We start from the raw sequence: 24733 nt of genomic DNA, 5'->3' as shown, positions 1-24733 counted from the left end.
TGTAATCTGATGTGGGTTTGGCAAAAGCCCTGAAAAGTTTCTTAGATGTTGGACTTTCTATGTAAGTCAAATTTAGGCCTAAGGATTTAGTCTTTTACTCTCAGTCACAAAGGAGAAAATGGGAGTATGGAAGATCCCACAAAACATTTTATGGCGAGGCCTAGATAAGTGTATAATGTGTGTCCTCTTCCTGTTGGCCATAATTCAGTCACCTGGTTCTACCTAAGTGTCAGAGAAGCTGAGAACAATTATCTCATGTGACTAAAAAGTAAACCAAAATAATTTAGTTATCTCACATCTTTATAGCTGCTATAAACACTTTTAAATTTTTATTGTGATTATTTATTTGAATGTGATCATTATTTCACATTTATTCTTGAAAAATATTTTTATTGGGTATAGAATTCTAGTATGGCAATTATTTCCTTTCAGCAAATTGAAATCACCATCCACTAATATCTATCTTCTATTGTGATGGTTGAGCAGATGTTAATCTAATTATTCCCCTTTAAAATAATCTATCAACCCCCATTCTTTGTTTTCAAGATTTTCTCCTAAGACTTCACCCCTTTTTAATTTTGTCTGTCTGTCTGTCTGTATGTATGCATTTGCTATTTTATTAGGTTAAATGGTCAGGCATTCATACTGACTTACTTAGATAAACTACACTTTACAGTAATCAAGTAGTCAACAAGGGGAAATTCCTCTTTATAGAAATATTCCAATTAATAAATGAAGAAAGAATAATAGAATTACTATATATATATATATATATATATATATATATATATTTAACTCCTAATCTATGGATGGATTTAAGCAATGATTAGTGCCTATTCCTATGCTGTTTAATAGATTACCCGAATCTCTATTGGATTAAAATATCTTTTATTTTACTCATAATTTTGTAAGTCAGGATTCAGGGAAGACTTGGCTGGGCATTTTCCACTTGGGGTCTCTCATGCAGTTGAAAACAAAGGTTTGCAGAAAATACAATAATCTGAAAACTCAACTGGACTGAATTTCCAAGATAGTTCACTCCTATGGTTTGAGAGCTCTTATGGAACTTGAATGAAGTATCAACAAGTGGATTCTCCAGTGTGGTAGTCTCAAAGTAATCAGACTTGTTACATGGCAGCTTGGTCCTTTAGAGCAGGGTGTTTCAACCTTGGAACTGTTGACATTTTGGACTGGATGACTATTGTAGAGGGCTGTCCTATGCATTGGAGGTTGTTTAGCACCATCTCCATCCTCTACTCACTAGATGACAGTAGTACCATTCCCCTAGTTGTGACAACCAAAAACATATCCAGGCATTACCATATGGGAGGGGGCTTAGATCATCTCTGGTAGGGAACTATTGCCTTAGAGTGAGCATCCAAAACAAGCCAAGCAGAAGCTGCATGACTTTTCCTGACCTAGCTTCAAAAGTCTCACAGCATTATTTCCCCTGCATTCTATTGGCTATAAGAAAATCACTAGAGTAAGCTGAGTTTCAAGAGGAAAGCGTGTATACCCCACATCTTAATGGTGGGTGTCTCAAAAATGTTTAACATGTTTTAAAATAACCACAAATGGTCACTGATATCAAAAAAGAAAAAGAAAAGAAAAGAAATTAATGTAGAGTATACATTTAACTAGAGATTTATAGAAATCACAGGGAATGTATTAAATGACTCAAGGATTTAATAAGCAAAACCCAATCAATCCAGATCATGGTAAAGTCTAAAAATAAAAAGACCCAATTTACCCAATAAAATTGAAGTCCAAAATATACTTGAGGTGAACCCTATAGATTAAAAGAGACATATCAAACATTGAAATGTATGTAACTTATTTGAATTGTGACTCAACCAAAGTAAGAAAAATTATGAGACAATTATTGAATTTGAATACTGACTGAATATTTGATATTAAAATATTATTAATTTTTCATCTATAATAATGGTATTGTTCTTTTGTTTTTTAAAAACCATTCTTTATACTTCAGAAATATATCCTGAAATAGTTGAGGTTAATATAATGGGATGTCTGGAATTTGCTTCAAAATAATGCAGTACTGGTGTAAGGGGAACAGTCATTTCCAATTCGTAAAAGTCTTATGAGTCTAAGAATCATCTCAAAGTATTTACAAGATGGTCACAACTTTATTAACTTTTAGAGTAATCAATTTTTCCAAATTGTTCATATATATATATATATATATAGATATAGATATAGATATAGATATATAGATATATAGATATATAGATATATAGATATATGTATAGATATATCTCAGTAGAAACTTGAGAGATTACTTTTTAAAAGATTACAAATTGTATTCAAATTATGTGTTCATGCTACATATGTTTGAAAATGCAGTAATCTTTGAGGAAAAAATAGCAATAATTTTAAAACTCAGAGAAAATCAATGTTAAATTCTTATAAGTTTCCTTTTGGTCATATTCCTATGCATGGACATAATAAAAACATGATTAGGATCACACTGTATATGCCAATTTCCCAGCCAACATTATGTAATATGTGTTTTACATATCATTTAAAATCATCCAGTAATTCTTTCTGAACAAAATTTTATAGTTGTAGTCATATGGGTTCTGCACAAACAATGTAACTCCAAAGTCTTTTGCTGAATACTTTTTAACGTATTGCTATAAATGGAAAAAAAAATTCACCTGCATTTACTTAATGGCTATGGGTAACACATTTTTTAATCGTTAAAAAAAAAGTTTTAAGGCTCAATTCATTTATTTTGGTTTTCAGTTGTTTATCTTGGATTTTCTAGATACAATTTGTAAATAATTTTTTTTTACCTTGCCAATGATTAATTATATCCTTATTTCTGCTTTCTTTCTTTCTATGAGGGCAAAATTTCTAACATTGTTAAATAATAATGGTTTTAGCCATTATATTTTTAAAATATATATTCTCCAAAATTTCTTTATCAACATCAGATGACATAAGTTGAATGCTTCCAAATCTAAGATGTCATTTCAGTTGTTTTTTTAGTCTTCAGGGGATATGGATTCAAGAAATATCTGGTCCAGGATGCCATCAAGAAGTCTGGCATAACAATGAGTCAACTCTGTCCATAAGATCAAATCTAATTTGATTATTATGTTTGGGTCAATACCAGGAAACTTTGAGAGTAATCCCAAATGTCTTACATTCAGAAAGTCTTTGGGGGTGCAACCTAATATTTGGTATAAATGATATAGAGATTAAGAGCTCAAATGAATTCAGGGACTGAGCCCAAAGCTTTTAGGACATAGGGAGCTATAACAGCCCACAACACAACACCAACTAAGATTTCTGCATGATGGACATTTGAAAGCAGTTTCTTGTCCTGAGGTCAGATGACAAACAGGACAGCTACACAACTAAATAAATGGAAAACTCCATAGAGGCACACTTATGACTCATAGATTTCATAGTCTGGACTTTGTGGTGACTAGCTAGTGATGGGCACATCAAATAGAGGCAGACATCACTTTTACACCTTATTAAAGGCAAAAAGATAATCATCTAAGTCCTAATATTTTCTCTTGTCAGTCCAAGAAATGCTTCCATTACAGTGAAAAAAAAGTTAATTGTGTCTGACCGGTCATGTTTGACTGGCAGATATCTGATAAATTGAACACTAAACAAACTACCAATTTCATATTTTCTTTGTCTTATAGAGAATTGAAGCTAAAAGTAGAAATTGTAAAAGCTGTTACATCTACTCTGTCTCTATTAAGTATTAGAAAAATTGAACCAGATGAACAATTACGTATACTGTCTCTTTTGGAAAAATTGGGTCTGGTCCTTGTCTGCACCAATCTCTCTACTTTTTTTTTCTTTTATATCATGTCTTACTAGCTAAAGCCAGTAGGAAAAAAAATAATTCTAGGCTGATTATGAAAGCTGTTATAATCAGTAAACTCACAGTTACTGGATGTGTTTAAATAGGATCAGGATAATAATGACTGGCAATTTTGTTTAGAGAGGTTACAAACATCAAAAGGCTGATTGGGTTTTATGACCTATAGTGTCACATCCACTGATGAGTTCTTTTTATTCTTTAAAATCATAAAGTAAATTTTCTTGATGTTATACCATGTCCCAGTTATCTATTACAGAATAACAAACTACTCCAAAACTTATTGGTATAAAACAACAATTTTATTATGCTAATGGGTTCTGTGGATCAGGAATTCAGATATGGCATAGTGGGCATGGTTTGCAGTCTCTGTTCCATGATTTCTGAGGACTTTATAAAATAGAAATAATACAAATAACATTCTCTAACTACAAGGTAATAAAATAGAAACTAAAACAAAAGAAAACAAACAAAATACCCAAAATCCAAAAAAGGAAACCAAAAATATTGTTAAACTTACAATTAAAAAACAAACAAACAAAAAACTAAAATCACAGAATTTCTAGAACATACTTATAATGACATATCAAAAATTATATTATAATAAAAGTAGTTATTTGTAAAAAATCCACAATGTTACATAAGTGTATAAATAAAAATGATACAATATTTTCTAACTCAAATTAGGAAAAGGAACAAAATTACACAAAATAAAGCAAAAAAGAAAAATCGTATAGACAAAAACAGAAATTTATAAGGTTCAAATCAGAAAAATAGTAGAAATAGACGTGGTCCTGGGTAACAATGCATGTCAACTTGTCCCTCATATCCCAGATCACCCCCATGGGGTCATGCTTGCCCTGGACCTGACTGGATCAATTTTGCAGAAAAGGATAATGAGGGTATAGTCAGGTAACAATCTGGAATCCATTTAAAAAAATATAGGGGCAGATCTTGTCAACATGGTAGAATAGGTAAATTCTGTGCTTACCTCAGCTCACAATCATATCAAAATAACAATTAAACTACAGAACAACCATCATTGAGAATCCTCTGAAGTCTAGTTGAATTGAAGCCCTACAACCAAGGACATACAGAAGAGGCCACCCGAAGACTGGTAGGAGGGGTGGAGACACTGAATGAGCTGGCCCTATACCCACATGTGACCAGTAAAAATGGGAGGGATATCTTGAATGAGGAGTTCCTTACCGGAGCAGTGAGCAGTCCCGGTCCAATACAGGGTTCCCCAGCTCGGGGCTTCAGTGCCAGAGAGAGAAAAGTCCCCATAAAGTCTGGCTGTGAAAAATAGTCAAGATTGTGGCTGAGTGAGACTGGGGAAGCTGCAGCTACAGTTGCAGGCATTACTCTTATAGGGCCCGCACACAGATTTACTCACTGACAGACTCACTCACTCTGAGCTCCAGCACTGTGGCAGTAGCTTGAAAGTTGCCACATATGGGGAGGAACTGAGTCATCTGGGTTTAGGGCAAAGGCTAGAGAGGTAGCTTTCTCCCGAAGAGGAGCTGGTGGAAGCCGTTTTTCTTTGTTGAGCCCTCCACTTCCCTGCGTGTGAATGAGCCTCCATCAAACTGGCTATCACCTTTCATCTGCCCTGCCCTAGTGATTCCTTGCGACCATGCCCCACCCAATTTTGGGGATCACCCAAGCTACTACCAGTGGTTTTTCCTTATAAATGAAAATGGCCTGCCTTGGCTTATGCTTTAAACTTTCCTAAAATCTCTCAAAGGTTCCCAAAACCCAAACAAGAAGCATCTTATCTCAGCACACCTTGTACCTTTGGCTAAGCAGCCCCAAGCCCAGCAACTAGTGATAGCTGGCCTCAGTTCTCAGCTCTGCTTCCTGAGGCATTTCCAAGTATAGCACGAATGGTGGCCATCTACTGATTGCTTTGTGGCTCATGCCAGGTGGCCCAGGGCAGGGGACACAGGCTACAGCTGAATTTGGCATGCTATAGGGCCTCTTCCAGGAGACCCTGGGGCTGGCACACCCAGTGGCAAGCTTTGGATCCAGCGGGAGCATCACCTGGCCACGTCCAGGAACAACACACCCAAAAGGCACACTAGACAGGGACCAGAGCACTGCCAAAGTGAAACTTGCTCTATAGAATCAGTCCCTACACAACAGCTCCTCCACTGTAGTCACAGCCAGTCCTCACAACCAATCAATCCAAGGATCAATCCCTCCCATTGATGTGCAAATGGAAATAAAGGCTCAACTACAGTAGGAGGGCACATACAACTCACACAAGGGACACACCAGGAGTACCCAGCTCAGGTGTCAAGAAGACTGTGCCACTCAGTCTTACAGTACACCTACTACATAAGACAACTCTTCAAAGACTGGGAAGCATAGCAGCCCTATCTAATACATAGAAAGAAGCACAGTGAGGCAGCCAAAATGAGGAGACAAAGAAACATGTCCCAAATAAAAGAACAGAACAAAGCTCTAGAGAATAAACTAAATAAAATGGAAACAAGCAATCTACCAGACACAGAGTTCAAAACATTAGTTATAAGGATGCTCAATGATCTCAGGGAGAACTTCAACAAAAAGCTAAGAAACATAAAAATGGAGATAGAAAACATTTTTAAAAATCAGAAATAAAGACTACAATAACTGAAATGAAGAACACATTAGAGGGAATCAACAGAGATTTGATGAAGCAGAGGATTGAATCAGCAAGTTAAAAAACAAGGTAGCAGAAAACACCCAAACAGAACAGCAAAAAAGAATCTGAAAAATGAGGATAGTTTAAGGTGCCTCTGGGACAACATCAAGGGTGACAACATTCATCTCATAAGCGTTATGGAAGGAGAAGAGATAAAGCAAAGCATTGAAAGTCTACTTGAAGAAATAATGACAGAAAACTTCCCTAACCTGGCAAATGAAATAGATATACAAGCCTAGGAAGCTGAGTCCCAAACAAGATAAACCAAAACAGGCCCACACCAAGATACATAATAATTAAAATACCAAAGTTTAAAGACTGAGAAAAAATCTTAAAAGCAGCAAGAAAAAAGCAGTTAGTTACCTACAAGGGAGCTCTGGTAAGTCTGTTAGCTGATTTGTTAACAGAAACTTTGCAGGCCAGAAGGGATTGGCAGGAAATATTCAAAGTGATGAAAAGTAAGAACCTAAAACCAAGATTACTCTACCCTGAAAAGTTATCTTTTTTAATCAAAGGATGGATAAAGAGCTTCCCAGACAAGAAAAAGTTAAAGGAGTTCATTGACACCAAACCAGAATTACAAGGAATCTTAGAGGAACTTCTTTAAGATGAAAAAAAAAAAACAAAAAACAGAGAGAGATAAAACATATGAATAATAAAAAGGCAATAACTACCTATCTATCAGCAGTTACTTTCAATGTAAATGGATTAAATGCTCTGAAACACAGGATGGCAGAATGGATAAGAAAATAAGACCCTTAAATCTTCTACGTACAGGAAACTCACTTCTGATGGAAAGATACACAAAGACTGAAAGTAAAGGGATGGAAAAAAGATATTTCATGAAAATGAAAATAAACAAACAAAAGTTGGGTGCAATACTTTTACCAGACAATATAGACTTTACAACAAAGGCTATAAGAAGAGACAATGAAGGACCCAGTAATCTGACTTTAGGATATTTGTCCGAAGATACCCAAAACACTACTTCAAGGGGACATATGCATCCATATATTCACTGCAGCATTGTTTACAATGGCTAAGATGTGGAGACAGTCTGGGTGTCCATCAATGGAAGAATGGATAAAGAAAAGGTGGTACATATATACAATGGATATTGCTCTGCCAGGGAAGGGAGTAGGTTCTTGCCACCTGCAGCAGCATGGATGGACCTGGAGGGTATTGTGCTGAGTGGAGTATGTCAGACAGAGAAAAACAGATGCAATGTGATTTTGCTTATATGTGGGATCTAAAGAACAAAATAAACAAACAAAACAGAGAAAACCACATTGATACAGAGAATATTTTGATGGTTGCCAGATGGGAGTGGAACTGGGTATGGGTGGAAAAAGGAAAGGGCTTAAGAATTACAAATTGGTTGTTACAAAGTAGTTATGGGGATGTAAGGTATAGCATAAGGCATATAGACAATACTTTTGTAATGCTTATGTATAGTGTCAGATAGGGACTAGATTTATTTGGGTGATAGATGGGAGTCGGGTTTTGGGACAGGGTGAAAAAGTGAAGGGATTAAGAAGTACAAACTGGTAGTTACAAAATAGTTACAAAATAGTAAAGTAAAGCATAGGGAATATATTCAATAATATGGTAATAACTATGTATAGTGCCAGGTGGGTATTAGACTTGTCAGAGGGATCACTTCTTAAATTATATAAATGTCTAACCACAATGCTGTACCTGTGAAATTACTATAAAATAATATCAAATGTCAACTGTAATTGAAAAATTAAAAAAGGGGAGAAGAGGAAAGGGAATAAAAGGTCCAAATTTCCAGGTAAAAAACAAATAAGTCATGGGGATGTGATGTACGGCATAGGGAATATAGTCAATAATATAGTGATAGTGTGGTACGGTGTTAGATGGTTGCTGGACTTATCATGGTGATCACTTCTTTAAGTATATGACTGTTGAACATCTATTGTTCAACAAAGAAATTAATGTAATACTGTATGTTAGCTATATTTTAATACAAATCTTAATTAAAAATGAAATAAAAAATCATAGACACAGACAACAATTTAGTGGTTACCAGAGGGTACGGAGAGAGAGGGGGTGGTAGAGGAGGGTAAAGAGGGTCAAATATATGGTGATGAAAAGAGAACTGACTCTGGGCAGTGAACATGCAATGCAATATATAGATGATGTATTATAGAATTGTACACTTGAAACCTATGTAATTTTACTAACCAATAAATTACCTCAATAAATTTAATAAAAATTAAAAGAAAGAAAAATAGTAAAAATAATAATAATGTTTTTGAAAATATCCAACAAAATAAACAAGTCGTTTGCTAACCTAGTTTTTAAAAGATGAGAGCAAGCACAAATATATAAAATAAGAAGTAACAAGTGGGAAATAAGCATTGAAACAGAACAAGTGTATATACATGTGTATGTGTATATAACGTGTATGTGTGAATATGACTAATTTCTACAATTCGATCAAATAAATTTGAAACTCAAAATTAAGTAATTTTCTATGAAATGCAACCTAACAAAGTTGAACACAGTTGAAGTAGAAAGGTTAAATAGACCAATTTTCATAGAAGTACTAGAAAAATTGATTAAAGCACTATTCACATAAAAGTACCAGGACAAGATGGTTTCACAGGGGAATTCTACAAAAACTTCAGAGACTAGATAACACTAATACTGTTAATACTAAGATGAAGACCAATCTTCAACTGTTTCAGAGAACAAGGAAAAACTTCTGACTTTTTATGAACCAAAAAAAAAATTGATATCTAAATCTGATGAAGATTTCATGCACATGCATTACTCTTAAGAAATATTAATGTAAAATGATCCTTTAGGGTACTGGTTTTTCCTGCCATATTGGTTGAGTTAAATTAATTTTTTGAAACACCTTCACAATTTCTTTAAAAATTATCCTCTAACAATTTGGATGTCATCCACAGAAATGCCCAATAGATTCACCTAACAGAGACAGATATATACCACATCACCAAAGAGGTGAACTTCATGGGTTGCTTACAGCATAGAAAATGTTTCTTAACTCTCAGAATAAATCCCAAATAGCAATAGAAGTTTTAACTGTTAACTGATTTTTTTCACCTGCTTTGAATTTGTTTTAATTTTGTTTCTGATTTGTACATAATTGACAACTTATTCTCCATTTGTGGTAGCAATGATTATGAATTTATTCTATGGTCTTGTACAAGGGTCTGCAACCTACTTTTGTAAAAGACCAGATGGTAAATATTTTAGGTTTTGAGCATCATGTAGTCTCTGATGCAATTATTCAGCTCTGTGTTATAGTGTAAAAAATAACCATAGGCACACATAAATGAATAAGCATGACTATGTCCAATAAAACTTTCGGTATACTAAAATTTTAAATTTTTTGAATTTTTATGTGTCACCAAATAGTATTATTATTTTTATTTTTCCAAGCATTTAAATATATAAAATCTATTTTTTGTGAGTCATTCAAAAATAGGCAGTGTGCTGATTTGTCCCATAGACTGCGGTTTGGCAACCTCTTGTCTAATCATTTGGTGATTAGTGTTGAATGATGAGAGACATCTATTCTCTGTTAGATGAGAGAAAAGAAAACCTAGCTTATGAGTCTTGTTGATTCATTTTCTATTTTTAATTTAAATTTATTTTTAAATTCTGTACTCATTAAGAAGAATAGCTTCTTGGGCCGGCCGAGTGGCGCATTGGTTAAGAGCTGGCTTGGGATGCCAGAGGGCCCGGTTCAGATCCCACATATGAGGGCCAGTGACACTGCCCTCTACAGCTAAGATGCTGAACAACAGCTCAACCTGGAGCTGGGTTGCCGTGAGTCAACAGCTACCGCGTAGTCTGCAGCCCCTGCTGCAGTGAGTTGCCATGGGCTACCGTGTGTAGCCAACAACCAGCGTGAGCGGCCAGCAGCCTCCGTGATTGGCCGTCCAGAAGCCGGCTACTGATCTGCCTGCCCGGGAAGAGCGCAATGATGGTGCCAACTTGGGCCAGTGAAGCAACGTCCTCCACAACTAGACTGAAGAACAAAAGGACAGCAACTTGTCTATTCCCCTTCTCCCAATTCCCCAGCGCTATTCCCATCCCCCAGGTCCCCAATAAAAATCTTTAAAAATAAAAAAAATAGCTTCTTGATGTGTGGAAGTGTGATTTTATGTTTGTGTTTACTTTTTACGTGTGGCTGAAGTTGTACAACCGATGATATATGCTTTCTATATGTCTGTTTGTATGCCTTTTTAACAATGCTTTTACAATCTTTTTTTCCACTTCTGGAAGCTTTCAATGAATTATATCACTTGTTTCTTAAATAAACATAACTAACTCTGTTGGGATTTGTTTACAGAGATAAATAAGCAGTTTTATAAATTGAGTATTTATAAAATTCGCAGAAAACAAGAGAATTAAGCTGCTAATATTTTAAATGAGCTAGACTTAAAAATAAAACAAAACTTGCTTAAAGAAATTGCTAGCACAGAAACATTTTGGTAAATAAGACTAGGTTAAAATTTTAATTTAAAAATAAAATATCTTTTCCCTGATTTAGCATTGTTAAGTATTACACAAGCATAATTTTGTTTTACTTGAGTTATCACATAAAGAATGTTAATCTGAAAATACTAAACTCATATATATAAGTTTACTGATAAAATAGGCTGAAAAGATGCCTATACAATATTAAAATTACGAAAAATATGTTATGCTAATGACTTTTATATCAATAGTGATTTATAGTGTGTCAATTTATATATAGTCTTTAAAACCTTAGATTAATGTTAAATTGAGCAAATTAATAGGTAATTCTTTTATTTTTATTTATTTATTTTTTTAAACTTTATTGGGGAACAGTATGTTTTTCCAGGACCCATCAGCTCCAAGTCAAGTTGTTGTTTTCAATCTAGTTGTGGAGGGTGCAGCTCACTGGCCCATGTGGAAATTAAACTGGCAACATTGGTGTTAAGAGCCTGCACTCTAACCACCTGAGCTAACCAGCCGCCCCAATAGGTAATTCTTGGGTATGTAAATATTTTCTAAATGAGATGGAATACTGAAATATTGATCAAGGGTTAATTTATTTTTATGTACTTTTGCTTCTTATTTTAATATGCTACAGAAAGTTTATATTTTTGAGGCATAAATTTATTTGCCTTGACTTGTGATACCTGAGTCAGAAAAGCCATGAAATGTGTTATAATCACAGTCTTTTTTTTTTTATGAGCTTGCCTCTTTGCTTTTCTGATTAATGCCTTCTCCTCAAACAAGGGTCAGCAAATGATGTTCCATGGGCCATTTCCGTCCAGTCACCTGTTTTTGTAAATAAAAGTTGTATTGGAACCTAGCCAAACCCCTTCATCTATGTATTGTCTATGGTTGCTTTTATGCTATAACAACGGAGTTAGGTAGTTTCAACAGAGACTGTATGGCCTGCAAACCCCAAAATATTTGCTATCATGCCATTTATAGAAAACGTTTAACAATCCTTACCTAAAATATGAAAGGTTATTCTTTCCCTTCTATGTAATTCACATAGAGGACAGAGATTCTGTATCTTACAAGATGCACTCTGTATTTTTTATTATCATTACCATGGCCTTGTCTATTAACAAGAAAGGAAGAGTTTCCTTCTTGGACAAAGAGCTAAGATTCCTTACCACAGTATTTTTCCTTCTATATTTATTTTTAGTTGTTGTATTCTCACTTTGATTAAATAGACTACTGTTGTTTTTCAGGCACTCATGATTCTATCTTAATCAAATGCTCGTATGCCTTATGATAACTTACACTTGCTTTCCCAAGATTGGACCTAAATTTAGGCCATATTTCTTAATTAGATCCACCATGTAAGTGCTACATGGGAAGAGTTGTTAATCCAGAAGAGACATTCAGCCTTCCATAGATTAACTTTGTGTGCTTTATAAGAAAGCCCAGGAGCTGTCTCAATGCTCTCTCTGTACATTATATTTTCACCCTCAAGAGAAAGACTGATCAAAAAATCTTTATGAAATAGACATTTATTATACCCAATTAGAGAATATTATTCTTCTCCAGTCTATTACTAGTTGCTGTTATAAATGAACCACAGTCATTACATGTTTATCATCGACAGATAGCTTTTGATATTCTTCAATACGTGCCTGAAGGCTGTGCTGGAATTACAGACCTGAGTACAGATCTAAGAGCCTGATGGGAAGGACTATATAAGATGCCCTAAACAATTACACTTGAAAGAATAGATTCTTGGGTGCAAGCTCCTGACTTGATACTGTTTAAATAACTTTCAGACCATACCATTCAACTGAGCCAGGGTTTCCAGAGCTCTTTAGCCCGGAGGTAGAAAGCTTCATGAAGTCAGACTGGTGACCCAAATCCAGCAGACAGGAATTCTAAACAGCACTCATTAAACTGATTAGAAAAATGTTATTTGTTTATAATATTGTTAATGCTGTTTTAGAGTTTTATTTTTATGACTTTATGAAGAAATTCTTTTTCTTCTTAAACTATCTAACTTAATTAAATGGACTACTTTTGTAAACTAAAATGATACCTGCTTCTCAGTCAACCCCAGAATTCAAAAACTCTTCCTAGGTATCTTTTGTTTTTAAGGCAATAGAGCCATTTGAATAAGTTTAAGGAATCTGCCTTCTTTTTTGTTAGGCTATAATTGAACAAATTGATTATACAACCAAGACCTCACCTTTGGTGGCATATTTAATGCAGATTCTCATTTAGTCAGTTATGATGATCCACTGACCTCCTAGAAATACTGGCAAGGTACCTGATTAATGAGCTTCCAGTCTTATAGGCAGTAAGGAAGTTTAACTCATGTCAAGCTAGGAGTCTTAGCAAATTTTAGGAACCTCAATAAGAGAGAAATCCCCCCAAATTTCTAGATGCTATAGATGAAATCTAGTAGAGAAAGTTGTCTGTTTGTTTGTTTTGTTTTGTTTTTTGTGGGGGGGATGGGGTTGGTTTACAGCCTTGAGATACAACACATAGAGGCTTTTAAAAGTACAATCTGAAATGTATTATGAAAACTTCTAGATGTTAATTCTGTGGATTTAGTAGTCACTTGCTACTGCATGCCCCTACATTTGTTAAGCACTCAAGGATGCCCTACATGGTTAATTACTATTCTTGCTGCACTTATGTAAATAATCACCACAGGCCCAAAGGGACAATGCTTTTGGGAATAATAATAATCTTAAGACACAAATTATTGATGACAAGGGCGGATGCTGTCAGCCACAAAGAATTGCGACGGCTTCTAAGGTAAACAAAAGAGGCTACTATGTATCCTTTCAATGGGATGTTGGGCATTGTGTAGCCACACCTCTAGGTACTGTCTGATTGCATGATGGTGTATGCATGTTTGATTATCTTTAAATGGTTTATTATTCTGTAGAGATTTAATTTATCTACATAAGTCGATGAGTATTAGGTGTTTGCTGTCCATAATAATGCAAATGGTTCCTATTCATGGCAACACAAATGAATTTTGACAGGTAAAGATAAGATTAAATTGATACAGTATACAATCTATTAATTCAAAAGAATAATAGATTAAAGATGGAAAAGTATAGGCTTATCTTGATAAGAGTTTTAAAATACGTTGATAAAATTCAACAACCATTTATGATAAAAATTCTTAATAAACTATAAATGAAAGTACCTATGAAGTTAATCCAACAAAGTACTTACAAACCCTACAGTAAACATCTACTTAGTGGTAAAATATTTTTTTAAAACACTTTTTTTAATATCAGAAACAAATCAGGGATATCCGTTGCCTCCATTTCTATTTGTCACTGTACTTAGTGTAAGTGTAACAAAACAATAAAGGGAAATCATATTACAAGTATTAGAAAGAAACAAAACTGTCATTATTCAAAGATGTAATGATTGTCTACATGGAAAATTAAGACTCTACAGATAAACCATTAGATTTAGTTAAGGAGTTGCTGGATATACATAAGCTGCCTTATGTAGGTGTTATATTTCATGTAGCAACAAATAGTTAGAAAATAAAATTTAGAACTACACATGATGTATAAAAATGTCTTTTATAATTAAAAAATTATTAAATACAGATATATACTATATTCCTGAATAGGAAGATTAATATCATAAAAAATTTTAATTCTTCCCAAATTGATCTGTGGAGTCAATGGAATTTCAATAAAAATCACAAAAATGTCTTATTTATGTAATATTGCAAGTTGTTCTTAAATTTTATATAATTAAGCAAAGGGAATGAATGGTTGAGCTAAAACTGAAGAACTAGAAAGGGGGAGTTGACAAGTAGATATCAAGATTTACTATAACATCACTATAAAGTTATTAAAACTCTGCAGTCTTAACACAGAAATAAGAAAATAAAGCAACGGAAAGGAATAGAGGGTCCCAAAAGAAGCCTCTGCATGTATAAGTAAGGATAGATCTGGAATTGCAGATTAGTGGGAAAAAATGACCAATTCAATAAACAGTGCTGGGATGGCAGTTGCCCAAATAGGAAAATAATTAAAATGTCTCTTACCTCACATAATACATAAAAAACAATTTCAAGTAGGTTAAATAAATTAAATGGTAAAGGAAAATTGGTATAGCTTTAAGCAAGAGAATATAAAATAGGCATCATCATAACTTCAGATTAGAAAACGATTTCTTATCTCAAAAGTACAAAAGATAAAAAGGATATAGTATATATCTTTACAGATAATATATATTATATGTGATATAATATATAACTAACATGTTATATATCATACATAATATGTATATTATATATAATATGAATATTACATATTATATTACATATATAGATATGTAGTGCATATAAAGAATCTATTTCTGTATTATATAAAATAGAAAGACTTTCATAAAAGTCTTACAAAAAGACACAACAGAAACAATGTTGCAATTACAATTTTGGAGAAAATGCAGCACACAGAACTCACACCAATTATATTCAGAACATATAAAGAATTCCTTTGAAATTATAAGAAAACAACAGTCTCAAAAGTCATTGTGTTAGCTATCTGTTTGCTACATCAGAGTATTACTCTAAAACTGAGCAGCTATAAAACAATAAATATTTATTATCTCACAGTTTCTGTGGGCCATAAATCTGGGTGAAGCATAGCTGGGTGCCCCTGACCTAGAGTCTCCCATAAAGCAGCCACCAAAGTGCTAGGGGGAGCTGCAGTCTCATCTGAAGGCTCTGCTAGGGGAGGACCCACGTCCAGGCTCATTTGTATGGTTTTTGATTGTTGGAAAGATTCAGTTCTTGGCAGCCTGAGACCGAGGGCCTCAATTTTTTACCACTGTTAGCAAGGTCCTCTCTCAAGCCCCTAACATGTGGGCCTCTCCATGAGGCAGCTCACAACAGGACCCCTGGCTTTGCTCAGAGTGAGAGAAAAATTGAAGCCACAGTCTCCTGGGTACCTGATGTCGGAATTAATGTACTATCATTTTTGTCACTTTCTATTTGTTACAAGCAAATTGCTAGGTCTAGCCCTCACTCAAGGGAATGATATCAGAGGCCATCTTAGAGGATGCCTAACTAAGTCAGGAATGGAAATTTACAGGAGAAAAAACAGAGTCAATAGATCTATTAAAGATGTTTAACCTCATTTGTAAAAAGGAAATGCAAATTAAAACAACAATTTCATACTCACTGGCTTAAAACAAAGTAAAAGTATGATAATACTAAATGTTGGCAAGAATTTGCAGAAATGAGTAAATGATGAAAATGTAAACTGATGCAACTTTAGAAAATAATTATTTACCACTTAGTAAATAAAGTTTAACTAGCATAAAATCTGTAATTCAGTAATTCCATAATCTATAACTCAGTAATCTATAACTCTCAAGTGTATCTTAAAGAAACTGCATGTGAACATCAGAAGATGTTCTTAGCCATGTTGTTCATAAAAACAAACAAAATTAGAAATTACAATGGATAAATGAATGGTAGTGGATTTATAACAGAACACAATATTCAACAGCCAGATATATTATTAAATATTGTGTGAGAAAAGCAAGTCACAGAAAAAAATACAGTGTGATCCAATATAAATGTTCAAAAAAGGAAAAGCTAAACAATATCTACTTTTAAAATACATTTACATATATGGTTACACTACTTTTAAAACAAGCAAACAAATGATTCACACAAAACTAAAACTAGTTCCATGTAAGTGTGAGGGGGGGACAACATGAAAAAAAGGGGCTCTTAGGAGGCTTCAACTCTTTCTTCAACTAGGTGGTGTATACATGAGTATTAATTTACTATGTGGTTGTTATTTTTAAACACACATTTATATCATATACACTTTCCATGATACAGTTTGCATTTTAACTGAGATTGATGGAATTTCTTTGACGTTATGAAGAGTGCCATAAATATCATTGCTGCCAGTGAGGACTCACCAAAGCAAATCATAACTTTACAATATTAGTGGAAAATATTGGGTTGTCAGAAAAGTCATGAAGCATGTTTGCAACAGATGGCACTAGTTCATTTTTGGAAGTACTAGAGTCATTTGCATCTATGTTATTGCTATGACATTTGACAGCTGACAGTTCTGGCTTCATTCTAAAAAAAAAATTGAGTGACTTGGTTGAGTTTTGGAGATTTTACAACAAGTTGAAGATGGAAGACCAAGCTGTGCATTTTTGCCATATTTTACTGTTTTACTTCCATAAAGGGAAGAATGTGCATCAAGCTTGTGAAAAGTTGCATAAAGTTTATGGTGACAATGCTCTACAACAGCGGTTCTCAACCTGTGGGTCACAACCCCTTTGGGGGTCAAATGACCCTTTCACAGGGGTCGCTGGGTACTCGTATGTGGGCATATCTGCATGTGGGCCTGGAGATGGATAGAGGAGCGGTGTCTCAGTTCCTAAGACCATTGTAAATATGTGTTTTCCGATGGTCCTAGGCGACCCCTGTAAAAGGTTGAGAACCTCTGCTCTACAAGAACGTCAGTGCCAACTATGGTTCACAAAATTCCATGCTGGTGATTTTGATCTCAACGACGCTCCTCAGTCAGGGAGGCCCACCGAGATTGATGACGACAAAATAAAGGCATTGATTGAGTCAAATCCATGTTACATGACACGAGAGATTGCAGAAACATTGAACATCCATCATTTAAGCATTCACAACCACCTGAAGAAGATGGGATACATGTAAGCAAGCTCGATATTTGGGTTCCGCATGAACTCAAAAAAGTTCATTTGACGGCACATATAAACATCTGCAATATGCTCATTAAACATGAGGGAAATGATCCCTTTTTTTAAGATTTTATTGGGGAATTGAGGGAGGGGAACAGCTCTGGGGAATCGGCGGAAGGGGAACAGACAAGTTGCTGTCCTTTTTGTTCTTCAGTCTAGATGTGGAGGATGTCGCTTCACTGGCCCACGTTGGTATTATCATTATGCTCTTCCTGGGTGAGGCAGATCGGTCACCGGCCTCTGGATGGCTGCTCACAGCGGCTCTTGGCAGCTCACACTGGCTGCCGGCCCGCTCACGCTGGCTGCTGGCCACACACAGTCGCTTATGGCAGCCCACTGCAGCAGGGGCTGCAGCCTACTCCATCTCCGGCCACTCACCACAGCCCCACTCCAAGTTGAGCTGTTGTTCACCATCTTAGCTGTAGAGGGCAGTGTCACTGGCCCTCATGTGGGATCCAAACCGGGGCCCTAATGCTCAGAGCTAGCATCCCAAGCCAGCTCTTAACCAACGTGCCACTCGGCCGGCTGAAAACGATCCTTTTTTAAAGCGACTGACAACCGGTCATGAGAAGTGGATTGTTTACAACAATGTGGTGCACAAACAGTCTTGGTCCTGACGTGATGATTTATTTCAAAAGACATCCAAAGTAGACACTCATCAGAGGAAGGTTATGCTCTCAGTGTGGTGGAATTTTAAAGTGTCGTGTTTTTTAAGCTCCTGCCAAGGAACCAAACAATGAATTTGAATGTGTACTGTCAGCAAACTGGACAGTTTGAATGAATCCATCATCCAGAAACGTCCAGAGTTCATTAATCATACAGGAGTTGTGTTCCATCACGATAACGTGAGACCACACACAAGTTTGATCAACCGTCAAAAATTATTGGAGCTTGGATGGGATGTGTTGCCACACCCACCATACTCATCTGACCTTGTGCTGTCAGACTTCTACTTGTTTCACTGTCTTCACAACTTCTTGTGTGGTATAACATTCAATTCAGATGAGGCTGTAAATCAGCACCTTGTTCAGTTTTTCACAAATAAAGACAGGTTCTTCTATGAATGAGGAGTTATGAAGCTCACTGAAAGATGGCAAAAGGTTATTGAACAAAACAGGCAATATATCACTGATTGATTTTTGTTCTTTATATAAATAAATGACCTTTGAAAAACATAGACAAAATACATCATGACTTTTCCGACAACCCAGTAATCTCCATGAGGCCTTGTCTACAAGGCCTGTAAAAGAGTTATTCAATAACTGCTAACACTTCCATGAATGCATCCTCTGAGCAAAATGAGGACATTCTTGTATTCTAGTCATCCTATTGCTTTTCTCCCCCAAATGCTGTTTAAATATATTAAATATGTCTTTCATTAATGAGAATGTATCTGATTTTACATGTCCTCAAAGTACTTTCTGGGAAGGAAGGAATAAAATACGTAATGAAGTAATTAAGTATCTAAATTGTGATTGCAACAATGAACTCCAATTCAGTTCTCTCAATAGTGTCAGTATTATCTTATATTCAATTTACAAAAAAAGTGAGTCATATAATAAAAAATTAAAAGAAATAAGAAAACTCCTCAAGGCATGTCATATTGATACTATTAGTCCAAATATGTTGGTTTGCATTATAAGCAAAATCTTAATAATATAGTGTCCGAGTGAATATTTTAAAGAAGTTATATGGACAACACAGTGATGAGCTTAGCAAAATATTAGTTGTAAATTATTTGCTTCCAGTGACCCCTGAAAAGGGCTTATTTTTGTGGTCTGAATATATAAAGCTTAGAAATGCTAATCATCCTACCTGTAAACTATAATTGTAAAGTGCTAGATTAATGAATATTTCCAGTTAGGTCTTACATACAGAATAGTAAAGGTGTTGTGAATGTTTTGACAAGTGATTAGAATTTTTTTTAACATTTTCAGTACTGAGATTGAAGAAAATCAGACATGATGCAGTATAATTTAGCAAGACACTAATCTTTATTAAACAGAAAATGCAGTTAAATTAATTACATAATGTTACTAATTGCAAAAATATACATTTTTTCGACAAGTTTAGAATCTTAAAAATAAAGCAATACTTCAATTTGTTGATCTTGTTTGCCTTGAAACACACACTTTTTTCCCTTTTTTTTTTTTTTTTTAGGTGAGCCATCCTGCTACCTGTTGGCAGCTCAGCGGCTGCTCAGCTCGGGCTGGACTCGAACTGCTGTTGCTCAGAGCTCAAACTCTTGAGCGAGCTCTTAACCAACTGAGCCACTCGGCTGGCCCTGAAACACACACTTTTAAATTGCTAGGCTTTCTACCTGCACAGGATTTGTAAACACTGTAATATGGGGACATTGTATAGGGATTTTTTTACTTTTTTGTAACAATATGAGGTAATCCTCATTATTGTATTAGTCAACCTAGTGATTGTTAAGGTTTCATGTAGAGTTACCATCAACTTATTAAATGAGTGCAGTGGAAAACATTTGGAATTCAAAACCTTTCAAAATTTTGATAACTGCTTAGAACCCCAAATGGAACTATCATTTCTACCCCCCATCCCCTTAACTACAATTATATATGTATTTGGAAACATAAAGAATAAATCTTACTGTGCTTTATTTATTTATTTATTATTTATTATTTATTATAGTGTTTCATGCATATAATAAGTTTGGGGCCTGAAGAGTGACAAGAATTACCTGGTTCCTCCCCTTAAAGATCTCACAATCTAGTAGAGAAAAAAAGAAAAGATAATAAATTATAATTGTGATGAGTGCAAGTGAGAAGGAAAAGGTTGCCTCATACCATGCAATGTTATAATTGGCGATGACCAACTTGTTTTGGTAAGTAAGCAGAAAAAAGGAAGAAAAAGGGAATAGCTTGGAATGAGGGACTGCCTTAGGCAGGAAGCAGTGTGACCCTCCAGGAGCTTGAAAGAAAGCCCTGTACTTAGGACATAGAGATCTGAGGAAGGAAATTTGGAGTGGAGTTTATTTCCTTTCTCTGTTTCAGTCAATAACCTGGTAAGACTCTATAACCTTCCCTTTAGTACTGTACCCCCTACTCCAAAATATTTCTGCATAAATCCAGACGACATGATTTTTCTCAGGCTCATTGTCATTATGATAATATACAGTAATATATCATACATAGTAATAACACACATTGGGAGGATATACAGGACCTCCTTAGGCAGCTCCTTGGTCTTGCCTTCGTGTCCTGCTCCCCATCTGGCTAGCTGTGAACCCCTCCCCAGGCCTCCCTGGCACCCACTCCTCTCTAGCCACACTGACCCCTTGGTACACAGTCAGGGTCTCCACATTTGCGGCTGGCTCTGCCATCAGTGTTCTTCTCCTCGACCTTCACAGGCTTCACTCCTTCCCTTCATTCATCTCTGCTCAAATGTCTCCTAAACAGTCTAACTCAGACCCTTCTTCATCTCTCTATCCACCTGCTTTCTTTTTCTTTATAGCACTTGACACACCCAAACATGTTTTATCTTGATTTATCCATTTACTGCCAATCATCTTTCAGGATGTACTTTGTGAAAGCAGGAATCAGTTTGTTCCAGCACTTAGAACAATGTCCAGCCCATAACACGTGCTCAGTGATGTTGTCTGAATGAATAAGTAAATGATTTGCCTAGCAAACCCTTGGTCTAGTACTCATTAGCTGAGAGGCAGAGTGACACAGATGTTAGGAGTTCAGTCTCAAGTTAGACTGCCTTGGTTTAAGTTGTACCCTGATACTTTTTAGCAAGGACTTTGGGTAAATCATCAAAATATTTTTCCTCAGTTTCTTCACTTATAAATTAGGAATTGCAGTAACAGTATCTACCTCAAGGTTTTTCTGTTTGTTTGTTTGTTTTTTTACGATTGGATGCGCTCACCTATGTAAAGTGCCTGGCACAGAAGCACAGTTTGAGTGTTTTTATTCTCTATTTCCATTCCTTCACCACACACACTCCCACACATGCATGACCCTCCAAGCTTACTCCCTACTACACTCTAACATGACTGTAACACAGTCAGTTTGGTATTCTTCACATAGCAGGTGAGCTCATCAAGTGACTTTGTATGAATTAGAAAAGGTAGCTGTTCTAGGTGAGGAAAAGGTATCCCTTCTTCTAGACTGATGCAGCTTCACCCTCGGGCACAGGAAGGATTTTGGCCCCCATTCCTTCGAGCAAGTGCCTTTACGGAGGATAAAAATGATACAACTTTACCCTGCCCTTGTAATTTACCCTGCCCTCCCAATCATTGCCCTCTAACTTCTCCCCAAAGGGAGGCATCATCTAATTCAAACAAGCCTTAGCAAATGCCTGCCAGTATAAACAATGCCCAAATCTCAGTGACTTAGAAAAATTACACATTGTACCTTCCTTCTTCTATATGTTCATCCCAAGGTAGCAGAGAGACTGTGCTGAATTTGGTTTTCCAGCTCCAGACTCAGCAAGCAGCACCATGAAATCAGAGGGAACAGAGCACTCTGGCCACTCCCAGCAGCACTAAATGCTCTGGGTGAACATGGCCCATATCACGTCCTCGCACGCCTCACTGGTCAAAACTGGTAACAAAACATCACAGAAAAGTAAAACATTACATCCCTCTCATGAGCCTGGATTGTGGAGAAACAAAAATATTTGGCTAACATTACTATTTAGTAACTGCCATAGAGACAAAGCCCACGTGAAAGCCTGCCCTTCCCTAGGACTGCTCCATATCTGTACCAGGAATAAACAGCACTACTAAGTCATTTCCTTGGCTATTCTCTCCCATTTGTTTTCATGTTCCAAACTAGACTTCGTGTGTTATGTGCCGTTGAATTGTCTCCGACTCCTGTGACTCCGAATGAGTGATTTGTACCATATTTTGTGCTCAGCAGCTCGGCTCAGCTCCTGTACACACACGCCTGTGGCCCCTTTTATGGGGTAATCCACCTAATATTTGTTTTTCTTCTTTTCCTGTTGTCTTTTATTTTTCCAAAGAACCTGACTTGTCCTGATGTACCCAAAGTGGGACAGCTTCAGTGTTGTTACTTCTGCCTCAGTGATGTTTCAGGCTTCATTTTTTCCAGGGTCCATTTGTTCTTCTTTCTAGTGATCCAGGGTATCTGTCCAGCTTTCTGACAACACCATATTTCAAATGAAATGAACTAGACTTTACATTTATTGAAAACAGTAACTGAACTTTCATGGGCACTCTCATAGATAGTATAGTGTCATATGCATAGAACACTTAATAATAAATAACAAGATAACAATAGTGTGTATATACCAGGGGTGCAAAAAAAAAATGTACACAAGTGGACACATTGGTTAACATTGCTCAAGCAGTAGTTCGCCATAATCAGAAGTGTCTGGACACTGATGGTAACCACTTTGAGCACCTCTTGTAATTGTGGAAGGCAAATACAATGTGACTTGTATACATCTTTTGTTATCGGTATGTATTGAGTATTACAATTAATACAGTTTTTTCCTGTCTTAAAATGTGTATACTTTTTTTTGGCACCCCTAGTATATGGCAGTGAATTCACGTTCCAGCCTGAAGTTTGATAGTAAGCATATTATTCAGGGTTCTCCAGAAGAATAGAACCAAAGAAGGGTCCCATCTCTAGCAAAAAAGAACAAATTTGCCCGTCCTCCACTTTTTTGCTCTATTTCATCCCTCCGACTATAGCTTCTCACATAGTTATATCCTCCCCTGCCTTCGTCCCTGACTGCACAATCACCACTTAAAAACTACTGTCTCATAGTTAAGTTCTACATCATCCTCATATCTGTTTCCCTTTAAAATAAGTTGTTTATCCCCATACCACCATTTCCTCTGCTTTGTGGTCACTTGAAACCATGCCAATCAAGATTTTACTCCTACCACTCCACCAAGGCATCACTTATCAAAGTCACAAATAACATGCACATTCTAAATCCAATGAACAACATTGGTTCTCTTTTTTCTTTTTTTTTAAGATTTTATTGGGGAATTGGGGCAGGGGAACAGACAAGTTGCTGTCCTTTCGTTCTTCAGTCTAGTTGTGGAGGACGTTGCTTCACTGGCCCATGTTGGTGTTATCATTGCTCTCTTCCCGGGTGAAGCAGTCGCTGGCTGGCCATTGGATGGCCGCTTACAGTGGCTCATGGCAGCTCACAAAAGCTCATGCCCGCTGCTGGCCAGCCCCACTGCGGCCTACACCATCGCCGGAGACTCACGGCAGCCCAGCTCCAGGTCGAGCTGTTGTTCCCCATCTTCACTGTAGAGGGCACAGTGTCATTGGCCCTCATGTGGGATCTGAACCAGGGTCCAGCTGCTCAGAGCTGGCGTCCCAAACCAACTCCTAACCAATGCGCCACTCGACCGGCCCTGGTTCTCATTTTAATTGATCTGTTAGTAGCCTTTGATGCTGTCAATCACTTCCTACTTCTTGAAGTATTTCTTCACTCCCAGGACAACTCTCTCTCAGTTCTCTTCCAAACACCTACTCTTTTGCATTTTCATGGCACAAAATTACTAAATATAAAATTACCATATGATCTGATATATACCCAGAAAAACTGAAAGCAAAACTCAAATATTTATACACCTATGTTCATAGCAACATTATTCACAATAGCCTTTCGATGGAGCAACACAAGTGTCCATTGATGGGTAAATGGCTAACCAAAATGTGGGATATACACACAATGGAATATTAGTCAGTCTTAAAAAGGAAGGGCATTCTGACCATGCTATGACATGGGTGAACCTTGAGGACATTTTGCTCAGTGAAATAAGCCAGTCACAAAAGAACAATTATTGCATGATTCCACTTACATTAAGTACCTAGAGCAGTCAAATTCATAGAGACAGAAAATAGAAGAGTGGCTACCAGGGGTTGTGGAGGGTAGGCGATGAGGAGTTAGTGTTTACAGGGTATAGGGTTTCTGTGGGG

At 36.2% G+C, this 24733-nt stretch overlaps 1 long non-coding RNA gene across 1 annotated transcript in view; it reads right to left on the bottom strand.

Moving 5' to 3' along the window:
* Positions 1–22296, bottom strand: part of LOC109394540 (uncharacterized) — a 104856-nt gene extending 82560 nt beyond the window's left edge. Inside the window, exon 1 of the long non-coding RNA XR_002126470.1 lies at positions 22181–22296. This is a non-coding gene — a long non-coding RNA (uncharacterized LOC109394540). The remainder of the gene's footprint in view (positions 1–22180) is intronic.
* Between the last annotated feature and the right edge of the window lie 2437 nt (positions 22297–24733).

The sequence above is a fragment of the Hipposideros armiger genome, unplaced genomic scaffold (assembly GCF_001890085.2).
Source record: "Hipposideros armiger isolate ML-2016 unplaced genomic scaffold, ASM189008v1 scaffold_427, whole genome shotgun sequence".
Taxonomy (NCBI): domain Eukaryota; kingdom Metazoa; phylum Chordata; class Mammalia; order Chiroptera; family Hipposideridae; genus Hipposideros; species Hipposideros armiger.
The sequence above is the reverse complement of the archived record's forward strand: the minus strand, read 5'-3'. Positions and strand labels throughout refer to the sequence as shown.